Below are 9,159 nucleotides of genomic sequence, written 5' to 3'. Positions count from 1 at the left end.
TGACATGTTCTGCGTATCTAAGATGAAGGTTCAAGAAGCCATGGTGAAAAGACTTTCATTTATTTAAAAATCTCCAAAATCATGAGAAAATTGGCAATATGAATTTGTTTTTATTGATTTTGTTGATTAGTTTCAAAGCCAGGAACTTGATACTTCTAAACTAGATTATGGGTTGATTTCTTATGTCAGATATTTACTAAACATATATTCCACATGAATAATAGTGTGTGTTTTTGTGTGTATGGGGTGGGGGGTTTTGTCTAAACAAAGCAACATTACAAAAAGTGTGATGGGTGTTTCTAGGGTCAGCTGGTTTTCAAGAATATTACTCAATTTTTGTTCGCATATTGGCAGTTATATATATAGTGCAACAGAGCCAAGTTCTTAGAAGTCCCAATAATGGTAATTGTATCATTCAATGAATGTACAGTTCCTAATTGATACTTTTGTCTATCCATATATCAATATAGTTTGGTGGATACATTTGATTTTATTTTAGACTATCATAATTATGTCTCTGGGTGTGTTTGGTATGAAGGGAAACGTTTTTTCAGACCATGTATTCTTATATTTTGACGTGATATGACATATTTCAAAAATATTTGCCCTGTCAATTTGTTTTTTGACAATCGAAGGTAAGTTAGTGTTGGAGAACCAATCACCAGATCGATAGAAACTCCTCCAGATAAGAAAATATGAGATAGGTCTAGTGCTAGTAAATGAAAGCCGTCAATATCAGAAGGTATAGGACCTTCAAACAAATTTAGTGACATGTTCAGAGCATTAAGGTTTGGGAAGGTTGTACTTATATTTTATGGAACACGTTCACTTAGTTCATTATTAGAAATATCAAGTTGTGTATTCACTGTGCAAAGAAAAAAGTCCTTAGTTTGTAGTCTTAATGTTTGATTCTATTTTGAGTGCAGGATATTTTTCAACTTTCGAATACAAAACACAATTGAGATACTATTCTTAGAATAGCTAAAAATTTATATCGATATCGCCGTATCAGACATCCTGATCATTTCAAGAAATTTTCTATAAAAGAAAAAAGTCTACAAAATATACTTCAGATGTTAATAAAATTGAATGGAAATTCTTAGTAGATTACTTCAACTCTGACGATTTTAAGGTAGTTAAAAGTATAAATGATTTAACTTTTTATTTGAGTCCTTATACTAAGATGAAAATAAATATTTTGATGCAAAAACAATGCATAGAATGAGTGAAAAAAAATAAAAGTAACAAGGCAAAACAAGAAAGGAATCATATTTGCGATAGAAAATCTTTTCAAGCAGTGTCTTATGAAGCGGTGAGATCTTTGTTTCTTTTAATAGATTTTGATTATATTTTCTTCAATAACATAATTATATTTGTTTTGATAGAGGGACACAAACACTGAAAAAGAGCCAAACTATCAAAATCTTTGAAAAATGACTCATTTAAAGCCAAATGGACAATGAGTTACTAATGCTTCTGCTAAAGTGAATGTACACAAACCCTTCTTATTTGTATTTATAGAATGAGTTTTTTAACAAATATTGAAATTCAAAGTTGGTATAACTTTTTTTGTAGGGTAAAGAGAAAGATGTTATTGCTACAAAAATTCAAGAAATTGAAGAGGACATCGATATGGATCCTATTATTAATGTTGCATTTGTGCAAGTTGTGGGAGAAAAATCAAAGAACATTCTTGTTCAAGGATCTGAAATTAAGTCAGCAAGTAGGATATCGAGAAATAAAATTCAAGAGCAACTTAAAGCACACCAAAATAAAGCAGAAGATAAACGTTGTAAACGAGAGAGTGTAGAAAGAAAGCTAATGGAAGTTAAAAATCAGCTTGAAGAGGAATGAAGAAATTGAGAAGTAATGGAAGTTCGACTAGTGCATGACCAAAAAATATTAAAAGAGAGAGTAATGGCACTAATTTCTCATATGCAAAACTCTAAGGTATTTCTTTAGTATACAGTGCTAAACTAGTAAATGTTGCATTATTACTTTTATTTTTTCCACTCTTATTGCATCTATGCCTCTTTTTCATTCTATTCTCCTTTTGTACAACAGACTAAGTTAATTATATGTACTATATTTAACAGAATGGACTTCCGCTTCCTACTACAATTTTCACTATGGTTACAAATTTAACTATTTCATATGAGACTAGTCCTGCAAGTCTTATGGATGACTACTGGGTAAGTAGACTTCATAGATTAACACTCTTTTTAATAAAGTTATATACCGAGTATTTAGCAGGTATTGGTTAATATAGTTATTAATTATACAAATTTAGAATTAGAATATTTATATGAGTCTTCTGCTTAGACTGTTGTTGCCTGATGCTTAGATTTTTCCTCAACAGGCTCTATTTTGGATTCTTTTGTCTAAAGTTTCAATATTTCCAGCCTCTAGTTGGACCTCTGGTTCACTTTTGGTAATATCAGCACTTGATCAGGAATACTTTGAGCTTCTAGTTCAGGGGCAGGTTCCTTGGTTAATTTTGGAATATCTTTGCTAGTGACATCCAATGCAGGTGTTTTATCTTATTTCTTCTTCATTAGTAGGAAGCTCAATTTCCTTATCTGTTGTCTTTTCTTCTAATTCTATTGGAGTAGCAAGTGTGCTTTCCTCAGATTGTGACTTCTCTTCATCGTGAGTTATGGTTGTTGGCGGAGCTGGTGGTTCATCAACCATTTTGACCTCTTCAGTTGTTGGGGGCAATGCTTCATCAGCAACTGGCTTCTCTTCATCGATTCATTTCTTTACCTATCCATGAATCTGTCTATGTTCTCACCAACCTAAACTTTACTAGCTCCTTCTACCTTCAAAACTGCAACACCCCTTGAAAGCTTAGCTAGTCTTTTCTGCAATTTCTCCTTGCCATAATCAGATGTGCTCAGTTCAATTGTTGATCAAATCTATTCACATTTCTCCTCTATGGCCTTTGTCTTACCCTCACCATCAAGAATAATAGTGCCATCCTTGGAAATAGTCACCTTTTTACATTTTCCCAACATGTTCAACTCCACATTTTCAATGTTCAATCCAAGTACTTCCATTATGACCTGGCCTCCAGTTAAAGCTACAAAATCTTGCAAATTAGACTTTCTATTTTCACCAAATCCTGAAGCTTTGATGGCGCAAACTTTGATTCCAGCGTGAAGCTTGTTCAGAATAAGTATAGCAAGTGCTTCACTCTCCATATCTTCGAACACAATTAAGAGGGGCTTTTGTCTCTTCAAAGCCAACTCTAACTCTTTCACAATCTTACTTATGTTTGAGATTTTTTTCGTGAATTAGAATAAGTGGGTACTCCAACTTACATTTTTGGTTCTTCTTATTTGTGATGAAATATGGAGACATGTAGCCCCTGTCCAGCTTCATCCCCTCAACAACTTCCAAATTATTTCCTAATGCTTTTCATCTGAATAGTGATGAAACCTTCCTTGCCTTCTTTCTCCATAGCCCTTGCAATTAGCTTACTAATTTTCCTTTCTCCATTTGCAGAGATAGTACCAACCTAGGCAATCTTCTCAAATGTGCTTATCATCCGTTCTCTGCTTTTCAGGTTTGTTACAACAGCATCAACAGTCATTGTGATACCTCATCTAAGATTCATTGTATTCATACCAGCAGCTACAAACTTGCACTATTCAGCGACTATTTCTCGGGTAAAGACTGTTTCACAAGTGGTACCATCTCCAGCAACATCATTATTGGCATTGACAACCTATTTTACAAGGCTGGCACCAACATTTTTTATTTTGTCTTTAGATTCGACGGCTTTTGCAATAATGGCCCTACTTTTGTCCCCTTAGGTGCACCCCAACTTTGTTCAATCACCATAGTACGAGACCCATAGTGACTTTAATAGCATCAGCAAGTTGTTCAACACCTTGAAGCATCATTCCCCGTGCTTCAACCCCAAATTTCATATCCTTAGCTGCATAGTTTCTGCTCTAATTCAACTGACTACCAACCTGTTGGGTGGTGCTTCTTGCAACCCCGGATTTAGAAGCAAGTTTTCTTGCAAGACGATACATAATTATAAATTAAACTATAATTATAATAAAAATATTGCAACTGAAAAAGAAGACATAACAGTTCTCTCTCTCTCTCTCTAATGAAACGTACATGACATCTATTTGCTCCAGCCATTCTGCATCCATCTATCATTTTAAATTTCAATTGATAAGCATAATGAAATATATTTTAGGTACATATTTACTTATGACTTATGGTGTAAGTGTTGATGAGCAGTTGATAGAAGATATACAAGAAAAGCAAAAACAAAAATCAGAGATGCAAAAAGAACTGGATCGCATAAAAGACAACTTGACTTTTGAGAAGCAAAATTTAGAAGTGGCTGATTATGATTGTGATAAATTCAGATCTTTATGCAATGAAAAATATGCAGAGCTTTAGGTGTTTGTTAAATGTTATTCAATTTTATTTATTAAGACGACAATCATCTCATTTTATTACTTCATAATTGACAGGCTGCTTTAACAGAGAAGCGAAACTTAGAATTGCGATTTTCAAAGTTGATGGGTCCTCAAGGTTAAAAAAAATTCAAAAGAGTTGGATGGAGCAAATAATCAGGTAGAGCTATGAATTTGACTTTTTTCCAAATTTATCTGTAATCCACAAAATACAAACTCATGAATCTTTCACTAGCAGGTCTTAGAAAAGTTTCAAGAAGAGTTGAAAGCTCGTGCTATGTTGCGTACTATAAAAGAGATAAAGAAGAGACTTTTGACTGAAAAAGCATCACTTGAGGAAAAAATTGAAGAGCTAGAGAAAAAGATATCAAGTGAAAAAATTTAAATCAAGTAACAACACAAGTGTTACCGGAGAAGATTTTTTTTTAATTACTTAGTATAGGATCATAATGATCAGTATATTTATTTTTACAAGTAAAGACATGTAGAAGTACTTAATTTTTTGAAAGTAGAAAATATCTAGTTCATCAATCTTATATATGTATTGACCTTTGCAAATTTATATAATTTTTAATTTTAGTATTTTTTATAAAATTATTTTTAAAATGTGTATTGTGTATGTAGCAACTACTCACAGATTGTTGCTAAAAGTGTATACAAAATATTTAATTTATTGTAATAAAAATTATTATTGCTAAAAAGCTTTCGAACCGCCTACTAATTAATTTTTTGTCAAGTTTTTGCAACAACTAATAATGTTGGTAAAAAGTTAATTTATAGCAACATTAAATTTTGTTGCAAAATTTTTTATAAGCCACAACTATACAAATGTAAGACAACTACTTTTTTGATTACGTTAAGTTATTTTTGGTGATAATATATTTTGTTGTTGCAAAAGCTTTTTTCATTGGCGTTTATTGCAACAACATGCAACAACTTTTTTATTATTGTCAAAAGTACTTTTGATAACAACATACAATATATGGCAACAATAAAAATTATTGGGAAATGTCTTCTTTCTTGTAGTGGCTATTACTTATGTCGAATAATCACATCAAATAATTTAATTAATAAGTTCAAAATCAACTAATAGCTATTGATTGGTATCTTCATTATCTTAAAGAAAAAATATCCTAATTAAGTTCAAGCATGTTATCTCTCCAAATAAATTATGCTTTTTGTGTATTCGAGAATAATTTGAGATACAATGAATTAGTTCATTATTGAAATGAAACAAAATATATAAGTATTTTATTCTTTTGGTTAAATATATAAGCGTACTCCGTTAAAAATGATGATAAATTCATATACAAAGATTAAAAGTAAACATTCAATAATATATTTTCAAGAAAATTTTTGATATAGAATTGATATATGAATTCAGATAAAGAAATTATCATAAACTTTAACAAACATGAAAGCAATAGAAAGAGATAAAGATAGAGGTACTTGATTATGGTGCAAAAAAAAGAGTAGTGACAACAATACTACTTCGTACGTCGAATCATTGAAAAAATGAGATATTAATATCAATTTAAATTGATAGACCTTGAACAGTAACAGAGAAAGATGAAGATGAAAATGTATATCACTTCTGCATACAAAAAGAAAAGTGTTAAATAAAATATATTTCAAGAATGAAGAATGAAGAACAAAAAATTCAGTAAATAAATTTATGAATAAAATTGATGATATAGGAGTATATATAATAATAGCTAAGTGATAGAACACTATTTCAATTTATATTTCATTTAAATTGAAATTCAAATATTATAGATTTGTTAAAAGAACATTAGTTACTATTCCTCCTTATCCTATTTTTTTGAAATATAATACATATTTATATTATAATTTATATATTTGAGTTGAGATAAATATTAAAATCAATGAGATAATAATAATAATAATATAATAATAATAATAATAATAATAATAATTAATAGTTTAATTATTTCATTTTTTTTCTCTTTTATCTTCTTCTTTTGGTTAAAAAAAAAAATTTCATACATTAGTTTAAGTAAGTTTTATTATATTAATGAAAACATTTAATATAAAATATATGAAAACCTCCCACAAAAAAGAGGATCCTAAATTACTTATTAATTTTAATCTTTAGTTTGAAAATTTAATGTAAATCATCTGCAATTTATTGTTGCTACAAAGAAGGAATAGTAAGGAAAGTTTGAATATTTATTTAAACTAACTGATAGCTTTTCAGATAAAGTTAAAGCATATTGATAAGGTTTATAAGGATATATACATTGGGACTCCTTAAAAAATATTAGATATATAATTTTTATTATTATTATTACTATTATTATTATTATTATTATTATCTTTTTACGTACTCCTACTATTATTAATAGTACTATGTAGTGCCTATACTAGAATTATTATTACTTTATTATTATTATCATTATTAGCAATATATTTATTATTATTTTTATTTATTTATTATTATTGTTGTGTCGTTGTCGTTGTCGTTGTCATTCTCATTCTCATTCTCTTTCTCGTTGTCGTTGTTGTTATCACCATACTAATACTATATTTTTGGTGGAATAGAAATGCATTGGAAGTAAATTAAAGTTAAAGTTTGTACAAAGCAAGGCCTAGTCAGGCACAAACGCAAACATGTTGGGATTTACATTTTCGTTACTAGTCATTGTTCGGTTTAAAGATTTCCCAGCAAAATTTTCCCAAAAAACTAATACTACACTAGCAGGTGGAATCACAAAAATATGAAGCTTATCAAAAAAATCAAGCTCTGAGCCTTGCTTTACCATCAAATCAGTCACTCTATTTTACTCCTTATAAGTATGTTGGAATAGTGGTCCTTCCAAGCTTCTCATCAATGACCTGCATTCAAAGATAGCTAGATCATATAGAAAGTTACCATGTTGAATCATGCTAATTATTTCCTGCGAGTCAACGCAGATTTCTAAGGGTTTGAGATTCTGCTCAAGGGCTAGTTTCAGGCCTTCTTTCAATGCTAAAAGCTCCATGAGGTTGTTTTTAGCATGGGTGAAACTTTTGCTAAATCCAATTACCCAGTCTCCTCTACAATTCAAAATGACTCCCCCAATGCCACCTCTATCGGGGTTGCACAGACAGGACCCATCAGTATTTAACTTAAAGTGGTTAATGGTTGGGAGGATCCACTTAATGGTGATAGTGTCTTTTGGTGAGGCAGATGTGCTACTGCCAAGGTGGTAGTATCGACAGCTTTAGCATACGGAACGCCAAACCATGGTTGAGTCTGAGTGTTATAGAAGTTGTTGGCATTCCTAGCTTTCCAGAGGTACCAAAGACAGTAGAGGAGAAGGTTCTCCAAGGAGTGTTTCTATCGAACCAATCACTTTTCAGGTATCTCCAGGTATTGAACCAGTTATAGGTGTCAAACATTAATAGCATGAGTTGAATGTTTCCTTCATATTTTTGGACAATCTTTTGCCAAAGAATCTTGGCAAAGTTGCACCCAAAAAAAAATATGTTGTTGGTCCTCAAGGCTGATGTCGCAAATGTGGCAAAGAGTGGGTATATTTAAGCCCCTTTTAGAGAGAGTGGCCCTGGTGGGGAGACTATTGTGGCGCATAAGCCACAAGAAGGTCTTGGTTTTATTACAAATTCTAAGCTGCCAAATCCAAGTAGAGGAGGTGGCATTATCCTAAAAATCAAGCTTAAGGTTGTTAAGATGGTGATAAGCACTTTTTTAGGAGAAAGTGTCATCTCTTTTTAATCTCCAGGGGGTGGCTGTCTTGTCTAAGATAGTTATTATGCAAGAAGGAGTTCTGGATATTAAAGGAGATGTTAGGGGGAATCTCATAGGAAAGTGAACTGAAATTCCACCTTCCATCCTCACAAATATCCTTAACCAAAATAGAGGTAGAATTTTACATATTAGGACCTTGAAGGATAATGGATAGAGGAGGCATTCTGGGGATCCATCTATCCTCCCAAACCTTAACTTTGTTTCCATCATTTATGGCCCAGAAGAGGGCATTCTTGTGTAGGTTTCAGCATCTGTGGATGCTATTCCAGGTCTTGAAGCCCTTGCTGGTTGCCCTTCTCCCTTTGACTTATTTAGAAATGAAAGTGTTGGCCCAAAGAAAAGTTGGGTTGGTATACATTCTCCAGCCTAAGTTTTAGAGGAGGGAGTCATTTTTAATGGCAGTCAGCTGTATCCCAAACCCCCCCCCCCAATCCTTTTTTAGTTGGGTGATGGTGTCCCACTTAACCAAGTGTATCTTCCTTTTGGCCTCAGCGATACCCCAAATAAAGTTCCTCTGGGTTTTATCAAATTGCTAGGAAGGTGGATATATTTCATGAAATGGTTTGGCATGTTATCTATGGAAGACTTGGCAAGAATGGTCCGGGCAACCATATTAAGGAACTTAGTTTTTCACCCAGCTAGCTTGCTGTTGAGGTTATCAATAATAAATTAAAAATCCCCTATCTCAGGTTTTTTGTGGAAAATGGGGAACCCCAGGTACTTACCAAAGAAGATAGATAGGTGGATGCCCAAGATAGAGGAGAGGTTGTTTTGTTTCTCGAAGCTGGAATGTTTAGAAAAACAGACCTTGGATTTAGCAAGATTAATTTTTGCCCAAAGTGGGTGCTGAAACTGTAGAGGATTCTATTTATGGTTTGATAGTTCCTAGGGTCAGGTTTTGCAAAAAGAGTGAGATCATCTGCAAAAAAAGAGTTGGGGGATGAGGTTACC

At 32.2% G+C, this 9,159-nt stretch overlaps 1 pseudogene; it reads right to left on the bottom strand.

Moving 5' to 3' along the window:
* Positions 1–2,535: 2,535 nt before the first annotated feature.
* Positions 2,536–4,040, bottom strand: LOC124891165 (annotated as a pseudogene).
* Between the last annotated feature and the right edge of the window lie 5,119 nt (positions 4,041–9,159).

The sequence above is a fragment of the Capsicum annuum genome, unplaced genomic scaffold (genome assembly GCF_002878395.1).
Source record: "Capsicum annuum cultivar UCD-10X-F1 unplaced genomic scaffold, UCD10Xv1.1 ctg31602, whole genome shotgun sequence".
NCBI lineage: Eukaryota > Viridiplantae > Streptophyta > Magnoliopsida > Solanales > Solanaceae > Capsicum > Capsicum annuum.
This window is presented reverse-complemented; position numbering and strand designations above follow the sequence as displayed.